This window comes from Leucopleurus acutus (assembly GCF_964270905.1).
Source record: "Leucopleurus acutus genome assembly, chromosome: 5".
NCBI lineage: Eukaryota > Metazoa > Chordata > Mammalia > Artiodactyla > Delphinidae > Leucopleurus > Leucopleurus acutus.
This window is the reverse complement of record NC_139147.1, coordinates 120,306,245-120,330,229: the sequence shown is the minus strand read 5'-3', so window position 1 is coordinate 120,330,229 and position 23,985 is coordinate 120,306,245. Positions and strand designations below refer to the sequence as shown.

The 23,985-nt window shown below is 40.6% G+C and overlaps 1 protein-coding gene across 2 annotated transcripts in view; it reads right to left on the bottom strand.

Annotated features, from left to right (window-relative positions):
* SLC9A9 (solute carrier family 9 member A9) overlaps positions 1-23,985 on the bottom strand; it is a gene marked incomplete at both ends in the record, with an annotated part of 539,820 nt that overhangs the window by 445,461 nt on the left and 70,374 nt on the right. The gene's annotated exons all lie outside the window — the stretch shown is intronic.

The window sequence follows — 23,985 nt, the reverse complement described above, 5'->3', positions numbered from 1 at the left end:
ACGTGGATGGGCCTAGAGACTGTCATACAGAGTTAAGTAAGTCAGAAAGAGACAAACAAATATCGTATATTAACACATCTATGTGGAATCTAGAAAAATGATATAGATGATCTTATTTGCAAAGCAGAAATAGAGACACAGATGTAGAGAACAAATGTATGGATGCTGAGGGGGAAAGGGGGGAGGAATTGGGAGATTGGGATTGACACATACACACTATTGATACTATGCATAAAATAGACAACTAATGAGAACATACTGTAGAGCACAGGGAACTCTACTTAATGCACTGTGGTGACCTAAATGGGAAGGAAATCCAAAAAAGAGGGGATATATGTATATGTATAGTTGATTCATCTTGCTGTACAGTAGAAACTAACAGCATTGTAGAGCAACTATGCTCCAATAAAAATTAATTAAAAAAGAAAAAGAAGTTAAATGGTATGACACTGATCACAGTCATTAACAAGGTGGGCATGGCGTCAATAGGCAAATGATAAAAGGATGTGAAAGAAAGTAGTTGGAGGTACGGGGGAGAAGTAGGTCACACTGGAGACTAAAATGAAATAGGCAATGTTTTCCTTTCTCCTCAGGCTGAGTTTAGTCAAGCGGATTCTGGACCAGAGCCTGGGGCCTCCTCAGTGAGTCTCACTATTGAAAAATCTGTTCTCACCAACATGGCCCGCTGTTGAGAGGAAAGGACAACTAGGTCTGGGAGGAGAGACTATTCCTCCATCCACAGTCTATTTAATCACCTCTCAGACACTCATCAAACTCTTCAGAATCAGCTTCAGAGTTACTTCAAAGAACTCTTACTTCAAAGTGATGTTCAGAGATTTGCAAATAAACTCCAGAGTTCTCAGAAATCTCCTCAGCAGCAGCAGCAGAGTGGGCACCTCTCCTGCCCTTACCGTGGATGGGAGATGGCAGTCCAGGGATCTGTCTCATTAGCAGAGAGAACAGCAGCCCATCTTTAGCCCTGCTGATATGGACACAAACTGTTCACACGTTTCTAGCAGAATCTGGCCACCATCCCGTCTGTTTTGAATTCTCCTTTTTATCACCTTCACCACAGGTGGTCTAGTAAGTCTCCAGATGAGACCATGGACTTTAGACACCACTACTTGATGAAGGTGAGACATGATTTAACACAGGAGATCCTCACTGGGCTTTACTGACCAACATGCAAAGAAAAACCAGCATAGCTGCCAGCATAGGCCTACCCACCTCGGGGGAGTGAGGGTGGGTGTTGTAGGAAGGCAGAAGGTAGAGGCAAGGGTATGGCAGCAACTTTAAAGAAGAATAAGTGTAGACCTAATACTTGGTGATGTCTTTATCCCCAAAAGCCTGGCTGTCTGCACACATGAAAAGGCACTGGGAGAGCTGTGTGAAAAGGTTCCGTTTCTGTTCTTTTTTTTTTTTTTAAGTTGTCTGCCAGATGCTCTGAAAAGAGCTTTTGGTGTTGAGCTTAAGGCAGTTTAACTAGCAGTAGGCAGAGCATTGTTAAAATGGATAAAAATGGGAGATAAGCGTTGCTCCCACAATCTGCTGCCAATGGATATGGAAAAGAAGTGGCTCCTCGGAGGCACATTGTTGCTGCACTTCCTGGGCTCAAAGGCCTTCCTCTAAAATTAATATTTACCTCCAATTACAGTTTCCTGGGGTAAGGAGTCCCCACTGATGATCCTGTTCTGAAAAGCTTTGATTTGTTGAAGGGGTAGGCAAATCTACTCACTTAGGTACCCCCTCACAGAAAGCGGCCAATGAAAAAGATTAAAATCAGAGCAGGAGGAATGTTTTATTTACATTTCTTTGAAGTTCAGGCCTTCATTCCTTCTCTTTCCCCACTCCCTTGAGCAGAATGGCTCCAATAAGTTTTGCTCTGCTTTTAGAAAGCTCACATCTGCCCCTTGGCTGTAGTTTTGCTTTGTATTTTGCCACATTTGGAAGGCTTTTCTGTCTCCTTGAAATTAGGATTTGGCCCATGTGGAAAAAAAAAAGAAAGATGTAGATGTATGACTTTGCTGACTCCACATGCATGCAAACCGGGAAGTAGCAGACTAGCTGAACTTTGCAGACATACCAAACGTCATTTGAAAGCTTGCTTTCCCCTGCCCACCAGCCCCATTTTCTGTTAACTGCAGCCATACAGAGCTCCAATCCCTTCTTTGGATGGGTGGAAAAAACGAGGTGGAATTTTTCCTCCAAGAGAGGAAAAGAAAGGAAGCCGACGGAGGCCGTCCCCTGGGCCTGATGAAGCACCAGCCTTTGTTCCTTCCTGGTGCCCTTCAGGACCCTAACAGGTTATTACAGCTGAGTTTTGGAGTGGTGACCATCCATGGCAACATTAGAGGATTTCCAGGGATGATGCTGTACTCCACTGCGGCAGTCCTGGCAGCTTTTCAAACCCCTGTGGCCCCTCGCTGTAGATGGACATGGCTGAGTGTGGCGGGGATTTAGTTCTCTCGGGCCTTCAGCCTTGCTGAGACCACTTGCATATCTACCGGTGCTGCCCAGAATGGTGTGTAGTTATAACAGATATAAGAAAGTATCTTGAAACTAATTTTTTTTTCTTTCAGGATTCAGTCGTTTTTTAAAATTTTATTGAAGTATAGTTGATTTACAATGTTGTATTAATTTCTTCTGTACAGCAAAGTGACTCAGTTATACATATATATGTATATATATATATGTTATTTTTCATATTCTTTTCCACTGTGGTTTATTTATCACAGGATATTCAATATAGTTCCCTGAGCTATACAGTAGGTCCTTGTTGTTTATCCATTCTATATATAATCGTTTGCCTCTGCTAATCCCAAACTCCCAGTCCTTCCCTCCCCTAACCTCCCTCTCCCTTGGCAACCACAAATCTGTTCTCTATATCAGAGTCTGTTTTTGTTTCATGGATATGTTGATTTGTATCGTATTTTACCTTCCACATATAAGTGATATCATATGGTATTTGTCTTTCTGACTTACTTCGCTTAGTATGATAGATCTCTAAGTTCATCCATGTTGCTGCAAATGACATTATTCTTTTTGATGGCTAACATTCCATTGTATATATATATATACCACATCTTTATCCATTCAACTGTCAATAGACATTTAGGTTGTTTCCATGTCTTGGCTATTGTAAATAGTGCTGCTATGAACATAGGGGTGCATGTATCTTTTCGAAGTATAGTTTTGTTTAGGTAGATGCCCTAATTCTTTATGTGGAGAGAGGAAGGAAAAAGGGATACTGAAGAAGAAAGATTTTTGATAAAGAGAAAAAGTAAATAACTTACCAGATATTGTCTGCCAACAGGGAACAGACCAAGACTTGTGCTGAATCTTTCCCTATAATCAGGTATGTCTGGATGTCTCAAGATTTCTCTTTCTCCTCCTAGGAGCCAGGAACCCAAATAACCTCCACAGTTTTGGACAGACCTTTCAGAGATCACGTCTGAGAGACTCTTAAGACAAAGGTATGGAAAAGAGATGGCCAGCCGTCAGGATTAGCCACCTGAATCCAGAATAGGGGAAAAGTGAGACCAAAGAAATAGAAAATACAGAAAAATGTAACCACTGAGCTGATAAAATAAGGGAAAGTGTTCTTGCAGCCACCCTGTCTCAGTAAAATTTAGTTCCAATGTGGGAACCCCAGGGTCAGGTTATCATGCTTTGGGATTTTTTCCTGCTCTTATCCCTCTGAACAGGAGTTAAGGTCTATGGCCAGGAAGCTCCTGCCAATGAATATTTTCTATTCTTCCTTTGTCAGGTTTTCCTTTTCAACCTCCCAACAAGATCATTTTGCCAGGGGAGTGTTTTTTCTTGTGTGTGAAGGGTTTGGGGGACTGTTTGTCTGAAAAGCATCTGCAGACAATAATTGGGAAATGTGTTAAAGCTGCCATCAATTTGCTTTATTGATATGGAAGCCTCAGTGGGTCCCCGAGGAGAACAGACTTTTTCCCCATGTGAGCAAGCGACTGAAAAGGCCGAGCCCCTGAAAAGGACGAGTCAGAGGCAGGAGCCAGGAGAGGAAAGTGACAAGGGGAAACAGAGGGGCGGAAACTGAGCCAGCAGTCCTAAGACAAAGCCTGCGATGAAAACAAAACCTTCTTGAGATGTTCAAAAGGAAAGCTGGTTATCACAGAAGCTCCTCCAAAAAAAGGAATTTTCAGGGATTAAGACAAGGATGGGTGGGGACAAGAGATGAGGGACTATGTGTATCAAAAGAACCTCAACTGGATGGCACGGTTCCCGTCTGTTAAGCAGTTTAGTTTTTACAAAAGCTTTCTCCCCCCATTACAGCATAGGGTTTAGTTCTGCCATAGAGAAATCCAAAGTCTCTTGACTTGTTGTTTATGGCACCTGGACAAATGGTAATTATCAGCCTATAATTCCCTTGAGGGGAACGGATGTTTCAATAAATTATAACAGCTGAGTCTGAGTGGTTTACAGCAACATCAAAACCTTGCTATGGACGTATAATCTTATAACCACAACTTGCTAGTGAACAGGTGTTTGCACAATGGGTGATCTAGGAGCTTCTGGCCCCTCTCAGGGAGCAGTGTGGGCTGCCGGGCTCTCTCCAGCTGCCCCCAAGGCACCCTAGAATGAACTGAAGACACTTCCCCTCTCAGTAGGTTGCCAAGGCTCACTGCTTTGGCTTCTCCAAGGTGAACACGTTTGGATCCGCACTGGTATACACATCTATAAGATTTGTTGATTCCCTCAAAAGAGTACTCCCCAAAATGACCACGAGTGTGTTCTCAAGCGTTTAACATGTTCACAGGTATCTCAGAGCAAGGAAGAGCTCTACAGATTATATTCGAGGACAGAGCGAAAGAGGGACTGCCTAAATCAGTATGCAACCTTGGTCGTGGTGATTTAATAGTAAAACTTGTAAGACCTGTTTTGAAAATGTGTTAGAGCCGTATTAGAAGCACTGGGTTCAAGACATTCAAGAAATATCTATTGTGAGGCTCCTACGTGGACGGGACATAGAAGTGTCCTGTTAAACGGTCAGGCGGAAGATAGAAATATGGCAGGATTGCTGAAAAGCACTAAAAAAAATCATAATTCATTACTTATCTAGTGTACTTAAAGTATATACTCCTGTGACTTCCAAAAATAGTTTGAAGTTGCTTAGAATATAATGTCATAATATATATCATGCCAAATATATCTATTATATATGCAAATATGCATGCATGTATGTGTATGTAATTTTTAAAACATACCAAGGGAAGAGTGGGAGAGAATTGTATTGGATATTAAAAACTAAGTCAAAGCAATTTGGCTCTAAGTTTCTCTTTGAACTTCCTAGAACAAGAAAAGAAATGGGAAAAAAAAGAAGAGGAAAGAAAAAAGAAAAGATGATGGATATAACTGTTGAGGAAACTGAGGTTCCAGTAAGAAACCTGATCAGTGGCGCGTCTTAGGTAATGCAGTGGGGACTCCAGGGCCCAAGTCTCTAAAACACCATGGCAGGTGGAGCACCATTTCTTACCAATCGGGTCTTCTTCCTCCTCTCTGCACACACAAAAAAGCAAACAAATCACTTTTCATCCATCACACTGTCTCATAAAAAGAAAATATCTACAGGCCTTTCTGCACCTACGGTCACAAAACATGAAGGCCACAATCCCACAATTAGACCTCAGGATTCAGGAAAGAAAAGCTCTTCACAGAATAGTGGCAGTATCCAGCCCTTATAAATCCTTGGAATAAACCAATTAAAGCCACTGACTCACCAGGCAAGGGCTTTAGCATGAAAAGAGAGTTATCGCAGTCATTTCCATACACTATCTCATTCTAGTACCGTATTTTTAGTGTGCTTTCTTAAAAATATCTATGCTCCAAATTGCCTCACAAATTTTAGCACAAACATCCATTTGCCTTATAATCTTTGCCCTACGTATGTCAAGCCTCCAAAGATTTTCAAAAGTACTTATTTTCAAAAGCACTCATTGGTCCTCCACACCTTCGCACTTCAGAAACTAAGGCACTCTGGGGAGAGTGTTGGTTTATTGAATGGATAATCCATTTTTGTAACAATAAATAGAGACAGGTTGAACATATTAATAGGAATTACCGCACTATAAGAACGTCTGCAATGAAATATTTTCAGACTTCAATGTCAGTTCAAGAGGTCTGTCCTTCCAAACAAAGGTGTATATGCTTCCGTTAACTGGGCAAGAGAACTCTATAGTCTATTCTTTGATTAATCCAAAGCACAGAGTTAAACGTCTGAGTGAAGTAACAAATTAATCCTGGTAGTTCTACTCCTTTTAATTGATCTCTTAAACGGTTCTGTTTCTATTTTTAATTGTCCTGTTACTGTAAGCTGCCTCAAAGTCTTTTTTAAAAAAGGTGTAAATCATGTATAAGCAAATGTAATAAAACACAAATGCTTTCTACAGGAACTTAGGTAAAATGCAGGATGAACCAAAAGATGCATATCAGGGTACAAGACAAATGAGGATAAAGTTTCCTTGTGATATCCCAGAAACTGTCCCCTGGAACAATATCAGGTCCACAGAGCCAAACAGTTTACATGTGCTCGAGGAAGAAAAAAACCAAACCAATAACAGGGAGAACTCAGGGTTCTCTTTTCAAAGATATAGATTTGTGACACCTGAACCAAAATCACTGGGCAAATTTAAATGCCTTCAGGTTGGAAGTGTGGGTATAAATGAATGAAGTGGTGAAAAACCACAGAGGGTGGGCCTTATGGGGAAATGGAGAATGTGCCTTCCCACCATTCAAATGTAAATTTTTATAAAACATGCCTCAAGACAGACAAAATATTGTACATCTGTTGACCACAGTTGTTGGCTCAATGGCTATGTTGTGACCCCTGATCTAAATAATCAATATATTTCACGCCACTAAAGTTTCTCAACAGTGGAACTACTGGCACTTGGAGTGGAACCAACTTTCACTGTGCAGCACTTTGCTGTGCATTGCAAGTCTATGGTCTTCCGGGTCTCCCAGGAACCAAAAGCTATAGCACCATTCAGGCAACTGAAAGTGTTCCCACCACCCCACAAATTTCAAATGTGTGTTTCCCACCCCTCCCCGACTCCAAGGTGGGAACTAGTGTCTAGTTCCATGCCTAAACTATTCTGCCTCTTGGTATGTTCATATCTCACCTTGTATTTTTCCTTCTTCACCAAATGATTTTCAGGATTTAAGAACAGTATAGGGCTTCCCTGGTGGCATAGTGGTTGAGAGTCCGCCTGCCGAGGCAGGGGACACGGGTTCGTGCCCCGGTCTGGGAAGATCCCACATGCCACGGAGCGGCTGGGCCCCTGAGCCATGGCCGCTGAGCCTGCGCGTCCAGAGCCTGTGCTCCGCAACAGGAGAGGCCACAACAGTGAGAGGCCCGCGTACCGCAAAAACCAAACAAACAAACAAAAAACAGTATAATAGCAGGCCCTTTCCTTTGTCTTACATCAAATTAGAAAGGGTGCTATGAAGGGGTTGGCAGGAAATATGAAGATAATGAGATGAGGAGGAAGAGAAAATGATCAAGGGCAAGTCAATACAGTCACTAGGCAAAGGAAACAGCAGGGAAAGTATGTGGAGATGGAGGCTGGACTAGTGATTTTTCTTATTGCTACCACCACACAGTTTTTCAAAGCTGCTCTCTTTCATCCTCTTCCATCACCTTGGAACTTTCCCAGAATGCCCAATTTGAGAAACTTTGCATTTATATCTTTGGCCCCTAAATTAAGTTAGAATCCTGTCTTAATGACCACCATTTATAACATCCAGTTCTACATAATGAGGCCATTGCCAACTCATGGTCAACAGCTCACAGTAACTCAAGGTTGCTGTTATGGATATAATTAGCTTCCTTAAATGAAACACTCATGTAAGACAGATGTATTCCCAAGTCATTGTTCATTTACCAGTCAACCTAGTTAATACACCTATTGATATAGTGTTTCATTCATAAATAGAAATTACTTTTGGATGATTGCATGTTATAATATCCTGTGTAAATCTGGCATCAGTTCTCAAAGTTCAGTTTTTTGTTTCCTCTGAGTGGAGAATGTTGTAAACTATAAGGACTTGATGACTGTAGGGTTCCCCCCGATGGAGAAATGGCCCTCGCATTTTTAAAAATGGCAAAAAAAAAAAAAAAGGTCTCAGGGATATGCAGATTTGAAGATGTTTGGAATAAAACTGTTAACAGAGAAGAGAAAATGAACCAAGGTGGGGGTGGGAATATAGGTGTCAGACAATTTCAAAAGTTCAGAATAGAAGAGTGTCAGACATAGGTAAAGCAGGGTGGAAGAACCAGTGTAAGGAAAGGTCAGGAGGTATAACTGACACTGAGCTTGGTTCTAGCAGAGAAGCAAAGACTAGCAGACTGGGCGTGTGTTGCAGGGGAGAGAGGGGATACGGGGGAGGGGGAGGGAAGGAGTCCTCTAAGCCTTGGTATAAAGCTGGGCTTTTAAATGTAATGTCCACGCTTATTGACAAGGAAGGGAGGATTACAAAATAAGAGGTCACTAACAAGTTCCTACAGCCTCAGAAACTGATTCAAAGTAACTCTTGATATGTTTTTAAAACATCTGTACTTTTTAATAATCATGATAATACCAACAACTAGTTGATAGTTCATTCGTTAAGCTGTAGGCAATGTTCTATTAACTTTACATGGATTAGCTTCTTTCATCTCAACACTATGGGCATCCTCATTTTGCAGCTGAAGAAACTAAGGGGGAGAGGGTTAAATAACTGGCTCAACTCTGTCACATGGGTACTAAGGGGAATTTGAAGGCAGACATCTGGTTCCAAATCCCTGCTTTTAACTGTCAAGTGACACTGCCTCTTTTCACATCTGACACTCTCTGTTATTCCCAGGATGACAGACCCCTTGAGAAATATCCCTACCCCACCAAGAGTGGACCCCAGAAGCCCTGCATGCACTATCCCCTCCCCAGGACAGAACTGTTCAAATCAAGGTAGGCACCTTGCCCCAAACTAATCCCTTCAGATTCTCCCCCACCCCAGTAGTTTGGAATTGGGATAGAAATAACCAGTGAGTTTGGTCCTTTCTGCTGAGAAATGTCAGTGTAGGGGCTACCATGTATCTGCCTCCTTCCCTTCAGGTCTACTGAGAGACAGAAGATGGGGAATGAGTGGAAGGACACAGAAAAGAGATAGAAAGGGAGCATTTCCTAGGTCCTTAGTGAGTGTCCAGCTCCTTCTTTCCAGGCCAAACTGAGGCCAGCTCCTTTCCTGCCATTAGATTCAGTAAAATGCCCTCTATCCTCATAGTAAGAATCCCTTTTTGCTTATCCTGCTCTGAGTTGGTTTCTGTCACTTACAACCAGAGATGTAACTAAAATAACATAGAGACCTCCAATCTGTAGTTTCTATCTCTTCTTCTGTATTTTACTGTCTTAAGCATTTATCCCTTCCATCAACATTTTCTGTCTTCTTTCAGATAAGAAACCCTTTCCTAAATCCCTCTGAGATTTAGACTTAGAACAATAATAATATCGCAGACATCAGCAGACCTCCATCTCCTACTAGAAAGACTGAGAACAAAATAACCACAGAGTGTACAGTACATATTTGCTTTATGGAAATGATTTTTAAAATGATAACAATAGCAGCCACCACCACCACATCTGATATCATAAATACCCTTTTTATTTGTAGAGTAGACATTAATTTTAATGGTATTTGGGTTCTTTTGATAGTCTACCAATTTCATTAAAATGGAATTCTACTGTAATCCCTGATAAATCATTAAAATAGCCCCTGATAGAAGCTTAACTTTTATACTCGCAAATAAAACTTTGCAATGGATTGCTTTAATAGCGTGATGATCTCCAAAGCAACTTTCCCACATCAACTATGTTTTTATGAGGGGGATGGAGGCAAGGATACTGCCTATGGTTATTTTCTCAAGTTGACCTGAACTGGCCTGAGCAATTAGTATGCCTGTGACTAAACACAGATAGAACGGATAGACCTTCTCCATCATTCTCATTTTGCAGATGAGGATGCTGAGGCCTAAAGAGCAAGGTCACACAATTTAGTGGCAGTGTTGGCACTGGATCCTGAGTCAGCTAATATTCCTGATTTAAAGCTCTTTACATTTCACCTCTTTGAGAAGGCTTTGTGGCTTTTACAAGTTTCAAAACATTAAGAGGCGACCTAAGGTTGAGGAACTCAGATCCATTCACATGAGAAGTATCCAGTAGAATGGCCAGGCACTGAATGGGGAGTTCTGGTCCAGGCTCTGCCATTTACAGAGCTGTGCTTTTGGGTCCCATTTGAAAAAAAAAAAAAAAAAAAAAAAAAAGGTGAGGAGACAGAACTAGTTCCAATGGTTTCTTGACATTTTGGAGCGTCCTCAGGTGCCTCTAGAAAACCTGGCTAGCCTCCCATTGGGGCTTTTGGTGGCAGCTTCTACTGGCTTTCCTATACAGTGATCAGAACTGGAAATTCATAGAGTCTTCTTGTGAGCCAAGGGAGTTCCCCACCCTCTTCCTTCAGAACCCAGATAATGTGCGTGAGATTCAACCCACAATGACATTCAGATATCTGTGTCAGTCACTAACGCCAGAGCCATTTAGTTTACAAGCTTTGGAAATTTACATCCATCTACTTCTTTTGCTTAACTTGACTTTATCTTACTAGTTTCTTTACTGAACAAAGAAATCTTGAGTTCAAAAAAAAAATCTCTTAATCTGACTTAAGGTAAATGTCTTTATAAACGGATAAGTTCAAATAATAGACGTGGGATTTGGTTACTGTGGTTCTAAAACAAAGCACAAACCCCTGCACTTCTCTTTTATAAAAAAATACCATCATGGATTTTGTACTCCTAGTTTCTGGTATCAATTCAGCCTCCTGCGATACGTGTTACTAAAAATCTTTGGAGTGCTTGTTTGTACATGCCAGATTTTCTTTAATATACCAATCAATAAATAGTTCCACTCCGCAATCTTTCAGAAGAAAAAAAGCTGTGAAAAATGAAGTAAAAAGCAAAATAAAATATTTTTCACATTTCTTCATATTTGTCCTAAAGCATGGAGTGTGGCTCAGGATCTCCACCTAGTGGAATCTTTAAGGTGATAACTCTGTTGTAAAACCTCTAAAACTTAAGAAATTTGAGGATGGGGCCATCAAGTCAGACGAGTGATTTTTTTTCTACACAAAATGTATTTATTGAGAGTCTGATATGATAAGTCAATATTGCTTCTTTTTTTTTTTTTTTTTTTTTTTTTTGCGATACGCGGGCCTCTCACTGTTGTGGCCTCTCCCGTTGTGGAGCACAGGCTCCGGACGCGCAGGCTCAGCGGCCATGGCTCACGGGCCTAGCCGCTCCGCGGCATGTGGGATCCTCCCGGACCGGGGCACGAACCCGCGTTCCCTGCATCGGCAGGCGGACTCTCAACCACTGCGCCACCAGGGAAGCCCTAATATTGCTTCTTTTTAAGTGGGAGGGTTCACATTTCCTAGGTTACTATTAAGAGATCTTTTTCAACTAAGATCTCTGACCCATGAAAGCCATCCTTTGTCATATCATAAGCAGGGTACTTGGGTTCTTCCTCTTTCCCTTTGCCAAGCTCATATCAGAAGACACTGCTTTATAAAAAATCCACTCTGAATGGGTAGGGAAAAGAAAGGGACTGTTGCTCAGGAAAGGACATTTTTTCCTAGTTATTAATTCTTATCAAAAGGTTGATGGAGAAAGTTGCTGATAAGGTATCTAACAAGGTGATGTGAGTGCTCTCAGATAGATTAAAGAGACAATAAATCATGGGGCTCTCATCTACTTCTCAGGATGAATACAGATTATATCTGTGTAGACAACTGAATGAATTTCAATGATGGCATGTAATTTTCGAGATAGACCACTTCTGATCATTTTTCCCTTTGAAAGGTAAAACATATGCAATGCAAGTTCCACTTCCACAAGCAGTGCTAACTGCTGCTCTCAGAGTAACTTCTGGAAAATCTTTAGGTGCATAGTCACCACCTCATGGGTCCACCTCAGTGATCTGGAAAGGCTAAGACTTCCTTTGCTGAATTTTCCATCTTCTCTTCATCATGTCTGGTATTTTGTTTCTGGCACCTCTGTTCATTACCAATGATCCCTGAGAGATCATTGAACCGAGGGATCCCTGAGTTCATATCCTATGAGTCTGTCACACTATCCATATGCTGCCTAGAAAGATGCGGGGCATTTGTGGTTCAGAAGGGATCTTGTTATAATTATGCTGTTCAACAGACTAGCTGTTTATTCATGGCCAACACATAATTTATACAATAATTGTCCTTTACTCCAAAAACAAAAAGCATCCGTGGTCAATTGGTATAAAGACTGCTACCTATGAAAAATATAAGCCTGTGACTGCTGATATAAATCACTGACATAAATCTGTTTCATGGTCACCCTGGGCTCTGTGCAGCCAAATTCAAATTACTTTCCTGTCATATTTTGGTGTAATGACTGCATTAATGGCCCCAATTCCTCACCCTTCCATCTATTTGCCACGTCTGTTGTCACTGAGGCAATAGATAACTGATAGAGGATGCACACTAAATTTGGGGATGGCTTAGGGGTTAACCAGAGGAAGTTCTTATTGAAAAATAGTCATCTGAGAGCAAAGAAGAACTGTAGTTTGGGATTTTGAAAAATGAGAGCTACAGGGAACAAAAGTGAAAAAGTACTTCATGGTGAAAATAAGCAGACATTTAAGAAAGTGGAAAAGGATATAGTATCAGGCAACAAGGCCAGAACCAACACAACCATGCTTAGTGAAAGTGTATGGAAGGAAGGGATTCTGATGGAAGAGAATGGCTACCACACAGGATTTGACCTCACCACATATTTAAAAATAGCGGGACGAACATAGGCAGAACACTCTCTGACATATATCGCAGCAAGATCCTTTTTGATCCAGCTCCTAAAGTAACAAAAGTAAAAACAAAAATAAACAAATGGGACCTAATGAAACTTAAAAGCTTTTGCACAGCAAAGGAGACCATAAACAAAACAAAAAGACAACCCACGGAATGGGAGAAAATATTTGCAAATGAAGTGACTGACAAGGGATTAATCTCCAAAATATACAAACAGCTCATGCAGCTCAATATCAAAAAAAACAAAAACCCAATCAAAAAATGGGTGGAAGATCTAAGTGGACATTTCTTCAAAGAAGACATACAAGTGGCCAAAAAGCATATGAAAAGATGCTCAACATCCCTAATTATTAGAGAAATGCAAATCAAAACTACAATGAGGTATCATCTCACACTGGTCAGAATGACCATCATCAAAAAAATCTATAAACAATAAATGCTACACTGCTGGTGGGAATGTAAATTGTTACAGCCACTATGGAGAGAAGTATGGAGGATCCTTAAAAAACTAAAAATAGAGCTACCATATATCCACAATCCCATCCTGGGCATGTATCCAGAGAAAACCATATTTGTAACGGTACATGCACCCCAATGTTCATTGCAGCACTATTTACAATAGTCGGGACATGGAAGCAACCTAAATGTCCATCGACAAAGGAATGGATAAAGAAGATGTGGTACATATATACAGTGAAATATTAGCCATAAAAAAGAATGAAATAATGCCATTTGCAGCAACATGGATGGACCTAGAGACTGTCATACTGAGTCACACAGAGAAAGACAAATATCATATGATATCGCTTATATGTGGAATCTAAAAAAAATGGTACAAATGAACTTATTTATAAAACAGAAATAGAGTCACAGATGTAGAAAACAAATTTATGGTTTCCAAGGGGGAAAGTCGGGGGAGGAATAAATTGGGAGATTGAGACTGACATATACACACTATTATATATAAAATAGATAACTAATAAGAACCTACAGTATAGCACAGGGAACTCTATTCAATACTCTGTAATGACCTATATGGGAAAAGAACCTAAAAAAGAGTGGATATATGTATATGTATAACTGATTCACTTTGCTGTACAGCAGAAACGAACACAACATTGTAAATCAACTATACTCCAATAAAAATTAATTTAAAAAATAAAATAAAAAACAAAACCAAAAAACATAAAAATAAAAATAGCGGCATGATTGCTTTAACCATTAAGGAATTGCAAATTGCATTTCTACAAGTAGGTCTTGGTTTTTTTTAGCTGTAAGTGGAGGGATAGACTAGAAGAGTTCCAAAGCTCCTTCCACATGTCCCATAACCCTATTAGCTCAGTATACCAATTCATTGTTTTGAGAAACAATGCATGGTAGTCATGCCCACAATTACTGTATGCAATTAGCAAGCAGTATCTGTAGCATTAATACCACTATGATTTGAGTGTGTCTGAGTTGAAGAATACTTCATGAGAATTATGCTAATAAGATGGTTAGGGGTTTAGAGCATATGTCTCATTCAGGAGGTAAGCCCCTTGATTGGATCTCCAGAAGTTTCTGCAGGGGACAGAGTGAAAGAATTGACGTTTGACTACAATAACAAGGCCAAACTTCATGCATGTTATTCATGCCTTCATGCCAGGGTATCTTCAGACAGGATTGGGCAATAAGACCTCTGAAGATGTGGATGATCTCCCAGCTACAAGCAATTTTCCGTACTGAGTAAAGCTATTTACTCCTTCCCTATGATATACACACATGAGCTGGCACGGCCCTTCATATGATTTGGTTACTGAAACAGAAACAGAAAAAGAGAGAGAGAGTGCAAGAAAGTGAAAAAATAAATTGACTTCAAAGGCTACCTTAACTGACTATCGTGTTTTGGGAGAGGAAGGATAGTTTCATGGGCAAATATCTCATTAACCTCAACTAGAAAGCTCCCTGTGGCCAGGGACTCATCTCACTCTTAAATACCTGTAGCATTCAACCCCATTGGAATGAACATTGTAGACCCTCAACAAATATGTTCTATTTTTCCTCCTCTTTTGTACTAGGGGACTTTTAGTGCAGCCTTGTTTTTTTGTTTTTGTTTTGTTTTGTTTACAACTTTATTGGAGTATAATTGCTCCACAGTGTTGTGTTAGTTTCTGCTGTATAAAAAAGTGAATCAGCTATATGTATACATGTATCCCCATATATCCTCCCTCTTGTATCTCCCGCCCACACTCCCTATCCCACCCTTCTAGGTGGCCACAAAGCCCCAAGCTGATCTCCCTGTGCTATGCAGCTGCTTCCAACTAGCTATCTATTTTACATTTGGTAGTGTATATATGTCCATGCCACTCTCTCACTTAGTTCCAGCTTACCCTTCTCCACCCCCTGTGTCCTCAAGTCCATTCTCTACATCTGCATCTTTATTCTTGTCCTGCCCCTAGGTTCATCAGAACCATTTTTTTTTTTAAGATTCCATATATATATGTTAGCATACGGTATTTGTTTTTCTCTTTCTGACTTACTTCACTCTGTAGGACAGACTCTAGGTCCATCCATCTCACTACAAATAACTCAATTTTGTTTCTTTTTATGGCTGAGTAATATTCCATTATATACATGTGCCACATCTTCTTTATCCATTCATCTGTCGTTGGACACTTAGGTTGCTCCCATGTCCTGGCTATTGGAAATAGTGCTGCAATGAACATTGTGGTACATGTCTCTTTTTGAATTATGGTATTCTCAGGGTATATGCCCAGTAGTGGAATTGCTGGGTCATATGGTAGTTCTATTTTTAGTTCTTTAAGGAAACTCCATACTGTTCTCCATAGTGACCATATCAACTTACATTCCCACCAAGAGTGCAAGAGGTTTCCCTTTTCTCCACAGCCTCTCTAGCATTTACTGTTTGTAGATTTTTGATGATGGCCACTCTGACCAGTGTGAGGTGATATCTCATTGTAGTTTTGATTTTCATTTCTCTAATGATTAGTGATGTTGAGCATCCTTTAATGTGTTTGTTGGCAATCTGTATATCTTCTTTGGAGAAATGTCTATTTAGATCTTCTGCCCATTTCTGGATTGCATTGTTTGTTTTTTTGATATTGAGCTGCATGAGCTGCTTGTATATTTTAGAGATTAATCCTTTGTCAGTTGCTTCATTTGCAAATATTTTCTCCCATTCTGAGGATTGTCTTTTTGTCTTGTTTATGGTTTCCTTTGCTGTGCAAAAGCTTTAAAGTTTCATTAGGTCCCATTTGTTTATTTTTGTTTTTATTTCCATTTCTCTAGGAGGTGGGTCAAAAAGGATCTTGCTGTGATTTATGTCACAGAGTGTTCTGCCTGTGTTTTCCTCTAAGAGTTTTATAGTGTCTGGCCTTACATTTAGGTCTTTAATCCATTTTGAGTTTATTTTTGTGTATGGTGTTAGGAAGTGTTCTAAAGTCATTCTTTTACGTGTAGCTGTCTATTTTCCCAGCACCACTTATTGAAGAGGCTGACTTTTCTCCATTTTATATTCTTGCCTCCTTTGCCAAAGATAAGGTGAACATATATGCATGGGTTTGTCTCTGGGCTTTCTATCCTGTTCCATTGATCTATATTTCTGTTTTTGTGCCAGTACTATACTGTCTTGATTACTGTACCTTTGTAGTATAGTCTGAAGTCAGGGAGGCTGATTCCTCCAGCTCCATTTTTCTTTCTCAAGATTGCTTTGGCTCTTCAGGGTCTTTTGTGCTTCCATACAAATTGTAAAATTTTTTGTTCTAGTTCTGTGAAAAATGCCATTGGTAGTTTGATAGGATTGCATTGAATCTGTAGATTGCTTTGGGTAGTATAGTCATTTTCACAATGTTGATTCTTCCAATCCAAGAACATGGTGTATATCACCATCTGTTTGTATCGTCTTTGATTTCTTTCATCCGTGTCTTATAGTTTTATGCATACAGGTCTTTTGTCTCCTTAGGTAGGTTTATTCCTAGGTATTTTATTCTTTTTGTTGCAATGGTAAATGGCAGTGATCCCTTAATTTCGCTTTCAGATATTTTGTTTTTAGTCTATAGGAATGCAAGAGATTTCTGTGCATTAATTTTGTATCCTGCTACTTAACAAAATTCATTGATTAGCTCTAAGAGTTTTCTGGTGGCATCTTTAGGATTCTCTCAGTATAATATCATGTCATCTGCAAACAGTGACAGTTTCACATCTTCTTTTCCGATTTGTATTCCTTTTATTTCTTTTTCTTCTCTGATTGCTTGGCTAAAACTACCAAAGCCTGTTGAATAATAGTGGTGAGAGTGGGCACCCTTGTCTTGTTCTTGATCTTAGAGGAAATGGTTTCAGTCTTTCACCATTGAGAACAATGTTGGCTGTGGGTTTGTCATATATGGCCTTTATTATGTTGAGGTAAGTTCCCTCTATGCCTACTTTCTAGAGAGGTTTTATCATAAATTGGTGTTGAATTTTGTCAAAAGCTTTCTCTGCATCTATTGAGATGATCATATGGTTTTTATCCTTCAATTTGTTAACATGGTGTATCACACTGATTGATTTGCATATATTGAAGAATCCTTGCATTCCTGGGAAAAAACCCTACTTGATCATGGTGTATGACCCTTTTAATGTGCTGTTGGATTCTGTTTGCTAGTATTTTGTTGAGGATTTTTGCATCTATGTTCATCAGTGATATTGGCCTGTAGTTTTCTTTTTTTGGTGACATCTTTGTCTGGTTTTGGTAACAGGGTGATGGTGGCCTCAAAGAATGAGTTTGGGAGTGTTCCTCCCTCTGCTACATTTTGGAAGAATTCGAGAAGCATAGGTGTTAGCTCTTCTCTAAATGTTTGACGGAATTCACCGGTGAAGTAATCTGGTCCTGGGTTTTTGTTTGTTGGAAGATTTTTAATCACAGGTTTAATTTCAGTGCTTGTGATTGGTCTGTTCATATTTTCTATTTCTTCCTGGTTCAGTCTTGGAAGGTTGTACTTTTCTAAGAATCTGTCCATTTCTTCCAGGTTGTCCATTTTACTGGCATATAGTTGCTTGTACTAGTCTCTCATGATCCTTTGTATTTCTGCAGTGTCAGTTGTTCCTTCTCCTTTTTCATTTCTAATTCTAATGATCTGAGTCTTCTTTTTTTTCTTGATGAGTCTGGCTAATGGTTTATCAATTTTATTTATATTCTCAAAGAACCAGCTGTTAGTTTTATTGACCTTTGCTATTGTTTCCTTCATTTCTTTTTCATTTATTTCTGATCTAATCTTTATGATTTCTTTCTTCTTCTCACTTTGGGTTTCTTTTTTTGTTGTTTTTCTTTCTCTAATTGCTTTAGGTATAAGGTTAGGTTGTTTATTTGAGATGTTTCTTGTTTCTTGAGGTAGGACTGTATTGCTATAAACTTCTCTCTTAGAACTGCTTTTGCTGCATCCCATAGGTTTTGGGTCGTCATGTTTTCATTGTCATTTGTCTCTAGGTATTTTTTGATTTCCTCAGTGATCTCTTCAGTGATCTCTTGGTTATTTAGTAGCATATTGTTTAGCCTCCATGTGTTTGTATTTTTTACAGTTTATTTTCCTGTAATTGATATCTAGTCTCATAGCGTTGTGGTCAGAAAAGATACTTGATACGATTTCAATTTTCTTAAATTTATCAAGGCTTGATTTGTGACCCAAGATATGATTTATAGTGGAGAATGATCCATGAGAGCTTGAGAAGAAAGTGTATTCAATTAAGTCTCTCTCCTCTAATGTGCCTTTTAAAGCTTGTGTTTCCTTATTTATTTTCATTTTGGATGATCTGTCCATTGGTGAAAGTGGGGTGTTAAAGTCCCCTACTATGACTGTGTTACTGTCGATTTCCCCATATATGGCTGTTAGCATTTGCCTTATGGGTTGAGGTGCTCCTATGTTGGGTGCATAAATATTTACAATTGTTATATCTTCTTCTTGGATCGATCCCTTGATCATTATGTAGTGTCCTTCTTTGTCGCTTGTAATAGTCTTTATTTTAAACTCTATTTTGTCTGATATGAGAATTGCTACTCCAGCTTTCTTTTGATTTCCGTTTGCATGGAATTTCTTTTTTCATCCCCTCACTTTCGGTCTGTATGTGTCCATAGGTCTGAAGTGGGTCTCTTGTAGACAGCATATATACAGGTCTTGTTTTGTATCCATTCAGCCAGTCTATGTCTTTTGGTTGGAGCATTTAATCCATTTACATTTAAGGTAATTATCGATATGTATGTTCCTATTACCATTTTCTTAATTGTTTTGGGTTTGTTTTTGTAAGTCTTTTTCTTCTCTTGTATTTCCTGCCTAGAGAAGTTCCTTTAGCATTTGTTGTAGAGCTGGTTTGGTGGTCCTGAATTCTCTTAGCTTTGGCTTGTCTGTAAAGCTTTTAATTTCTCTTTCCAATCTGAATGAGAACCTTGCTGGGCAGAGTAATATTGGTTGTAGGTTTTTCCCTTTCCTCACTTTAAATATGCCCTGCCACTCACTTCTGGCTTGCAGAGTTTCTGCTGAAAGATCTGCTGTTAACCTTATGGGGATTCCCTTGTATGTTATTTGTTGATTTTCCCTTGCTGCTTTTAATATTTTTTCTTTGTATTTAATTTTTGATAGGTTGATTAATATGTGTCTTGGTGTGTTTCTCCTTGAATTTATACTGCATGGGACTCTGCATTTCCTGGACTTGATGGACTATTTCCTTTCCCATGTTAGGGAAGTTTTCAACTATAATCTCTTCAAATATTTTCTCAGCCCCTTTCTTTTTCTCTTATTCTTCTGGGACCCCTATAATTCGAATGTTGGTAAGTTTAATGTTGTCCCAGAGGTCTCTGAGACTGTCCTCAATTCTTTTCATTCTTTTTTCTTTATTCTGCTCTGTGGCAGTTATTTCCACTCTTCTATCTTCCAGGTCATTTATCCGGTCTTCTGCCTCAGTTATTCTGCTATTGATTCCTTCTAGAATATTTTTAATTTCATTTATTGTGTTGTTCATCATTGTTTGTTTGCTCTTTAGATCTTCTAGGTCCTTGTTAAACATTTTTTGTATTTTCTCCATTCTATTTCCGAGATTTTGGATCATGTTTACTATAATTACTCTGAATTCTTTTTCAGGTAGACTGCCTATTTCCTCTTCATTTGTTTGGTCTGGTGGGTTTTTACTTTGCTCCTTCATCTGCTGCATATTTCTCTGTCTTCTCATTTTGTTTAACTTACTGTTTTGGGGGTGTCCTTTTCTCAGACTGCAGGTTCACAGTTCCTCTTATTTTTGGTGTCTGCCCCTAGTGGGTGAGGTTGGTTCAGTGGCTTGTGTAGGCTTCCTGGTGGAGGGGACTGGTGCCTGTGTTATGGAAGGTGGGGCTGGATCTTGTCCCTCTGGTGGGCAGGGACATGTCTGGTGGTATGTTTTGGGGTGTCTGTGAACTTAGTATGACCTTAGGCAGCCTCTCTGCTAATTGGTAGGGTTGTGCTCCTATCCTGCTAGTTGTTTGGCATGGGGCGTCCAGCACTGGAGCTTGCTGGCCATTGGGTGGAGCTGAGTCTTAGTGTCCCAGTGATCTCTGGGAGAGCTCTCACCAGTTAATATTCCATGGGGCTGGGAGGTCTCTGTTGGTCCAATGTCCTGGACTCAGCCCTCCCACCTCGGAGGCTCAGGCCCGACACCTGGCCAGAGCACCGACACCCTGCCAGCTGCACAGCACAGAAGAAGAAGAAGAAGGAGAAGGAGAAGGAGAAGGAGAAGGAGAAGGAGAAGGAGAAGGAGAAGGAGAAGAAGAAGAAGAAGAAAAATGAACATACAGAACCCCAAAACAAACGTTAAAAGCAAAACTAAACAGACAAAATCACACACACGCACGCACGCACACACACACACACACACACACTCACAAAAAGAGAAAAAGAAAAGGAAGAGAGCAACCAAACCAATAAGCAAACCCACCAATTAAAACAAGCACTAACAACTAAACTAAGATAAACATAAAACCAAAAACAAATCAAATGCCGAAAGAAACCCCAAGTCTACAGTTGCTCCCAAAGTCCACCCCCTCAATTTTGGGAACTTTTGTTGTCTATTCAGATCTTCTTAAAATGCAGGTTTATCAAGTTGATTGTGGGGATTTAATCTGCTGCTTCTGAGGCTGCACAGAGAAGTTTCCCTTTCTTTTCTTTGTTTGCACAGCTCCTGGGGTTCAGCTTTGGTTTTGCCCCCACCTCTACATGTAGTTTGTCCTCAGGCGTCTGTTCCTTGCTAAGACAGGAAGGGGTTAAAGCAGCAGCTGATAAGGCTCTCTTGCTCACTGAGGCTGGGGAGAGGGAGGGGTATGGTAGTCATAATTGGAACACAGGGTATGCCTGCAGTGGCACAGGCTGGCATGATGCTGCAACAGCCTGAGGCATGCTGTGTGTTCTCCTGGGGAAGTTGTCCCTGGATCATAGGACCCTGGCAGTGGTGTGTTACACAGCCTCCTGGGGGAGTGTGGGTAGTGACCTGAGCTTGCACACAGGATTCTTGCTGGCAGTGGTGGCAGCGGTAGTGGTCCATGCCTGCCTCTGGGGTTCAAGATGATAGCCGTGGCTCACACCTGTCTCTGGAGCTTGTTTAAGCAGTGTTCTGTGGGCACACAGAGCAGGAATCCCCTCTCCTTGAGCACCCCAAAACAATGGTCTCTTTCCTCTCTGGCAGGTCCAGACTTTTTCACAGACTCCCTCCTGGCTAGCTGTGGCGCACTAGCCCCCTTCAGGCTGTGTTCACGCAGCCACCCCCAGTCCTCTGCCTGGGATCCGACCTCTGAAGCCCGAGCCTCAGCTCCCAGCCCCCATGCGCCCTGGTGGGTGAGCAGACAAGCCTCTCGGGCTGGTGAGTGCTGGTTGGCCCTGATCCTCTGTGCAGGAATCTCTCCGCTTTGCCCTCTGCAGCCCTGTTGCTGCGCTCTCCTCAGTGGCTCCGAAGCTTCCCCCCTCCGCCACCTGCAGTCTCTGCCTGAGAAGGGGCTTCTAGTGTGTGGAAACCTTTCCTCCTTCACAGCTCCCTCCCAGAGGTGCAGGTCCCGTCCCTATTCTTTTGTCTCTGTTTTTTTCTTTTTTCTTTTGCCCTAGCCAGGTACATGGGGAGTTTCTTGCCTTTTGGGAGGTCTGAGGTCTTCTTCCAGCGTTCAGTAGGTGTTCTGTAGGAGTTGTTCCACATATAGATGTTTTGGTGATGTATTTGTGGGGAGGAAGGTGATCTCCACGTCTCATTCCTCCACCATCTTGAAGGTCTCCTTCAAGAACCACGCTTTGAGAACCACCATCCTTCTGGTCTTGGAGAGTCTCTGGGAGAGCAGAGGGCGTGCAGCTGTGGCTCACCCTGGTAATGTGAACACTGGTGGAGGACACACTGAGGAACATTCAGCTGCAGGAACACTGCTGCTGAAAGCTAATTTCTTGGCTCATTTGCACTGAGACCTGGCAGCACCCAACAGCCCGCAGGCAACAGTGCTGGGACGCCTCCAGCCAAACAACTAGCTGATTGTTTTTATAGAGGTGAAAAGCTTTAGAATTTTTTCAACAGTAAGTATGAATCTTCCTTCGTCCTTTACAGCATGATTTTTGTTTTTTAAATCATGGAATGTTTAAAAGTAACCGCCTATTTCCTTAATGAAATGGCCATTTAGATGTCCGGTTTCCCAATCATCTTTATCACTTCATGCATTTCTGTGACGCCTCTCTATCTTATAACTAAATGATTATAAAGGAGAAGCCTAATGGTTTAGAATTAACTACACAGACAGTAATTATATCTTTCCAGTCTCTCACTTCCTCAGAATTTTTTAATGATCAAAATACATTCTCTTGAAGAGAGCTGGTATGAATTCTCATGTTTGCTCTGTTTGTTGCAAAGTTTGTACCAGGCAATTAAAGGTAAGTAGATGACAGCTATAGAGATACTCTCCATAACCACCCTGTTTGCTCTACCCCCTCCAGCTGGACTTTTCCACATTTCTTATCATTTCCTTTCCCCTCTTATTCTTCCACCACCCCCTCTTCTTGCTTGCATGCAATATTCACCCATTAACTGCTATACACTAAGTTTACACACCTGAAGGGCTCCTCTCTCAATGATTCGCAGGAGGAAAAATCATATAAACATTTCTACCTATATATAACAGTGATGGCTGTGATAATAAGCAATCAGAACACTACTGACTGAGGGGACAAAATGTATCTGGCATCGTTCCAAGAACTTCTTATATATTAATTCATTTAATCTTGACAACACCCTGCCCTATATTTTGTCCCTAAGTTATAGATGCTGAAAAAGTTTGTTCTATTTTTTTTAAGAGAATGAAACATGGTTCTCTTGGAATCAGATGCACCACATTCCTCTGAGCATGTGAATCTAGTAATAGAACACGATTTAATGAGGTATTGAAACTGGATGGAGTGTACCTCATCTAACCAAACACAGGAGGAACTGTGTTTAAGATACCAAAGGGCTACTTCAGGTGAAAGAACTCCTACTCATGTGTACAAAAAGACACAGAGGGCTTCCCTGGTGGCGCAGTGGTTGAGAGTCCGCCTGCAGATGCAGGGAACACGGGTTCGTGCCCCGGTCCGGGAAGATCCCACATGCCGCGGAGCCGCTGGGCCCGTGAGCCATGGCCACTGAGCCTGCGCGTCCGGAGCCTGTGCTCCACAACGGGAGAGGCCACAACAGTGAGAGGCCCGCGTACACCAAAAAAAAAAAAAAAAAAAAAAGACACAGCTTCTTTATAGTGAGGTTACTAAGATATCCAGTGCTATATACATAATAGGTGTTTGAAAAGTAATTGCTGAATAAATGGTATGGCATGTTAATGCTCTATGAATATGTCTCCATTCAGTAAAATGTGGTAAATAAAGGGAAATGGTATTTCTTGGTAAAGTTTCCAATTCCAAAGTACTAACGCTATTTAAAACAAGATTATATACCTCTATGCAACATTTAGTACAAATGTTTATATTTTGTCACTCTGAGTAAATGTTTCACATTAAAATATGAATAATTTAAAATAATAAGGTTTTTTAGTCTGTTATAAAAGGTTAAGCATGGATTAGTGGTTAAGTGTTTAAACATTCA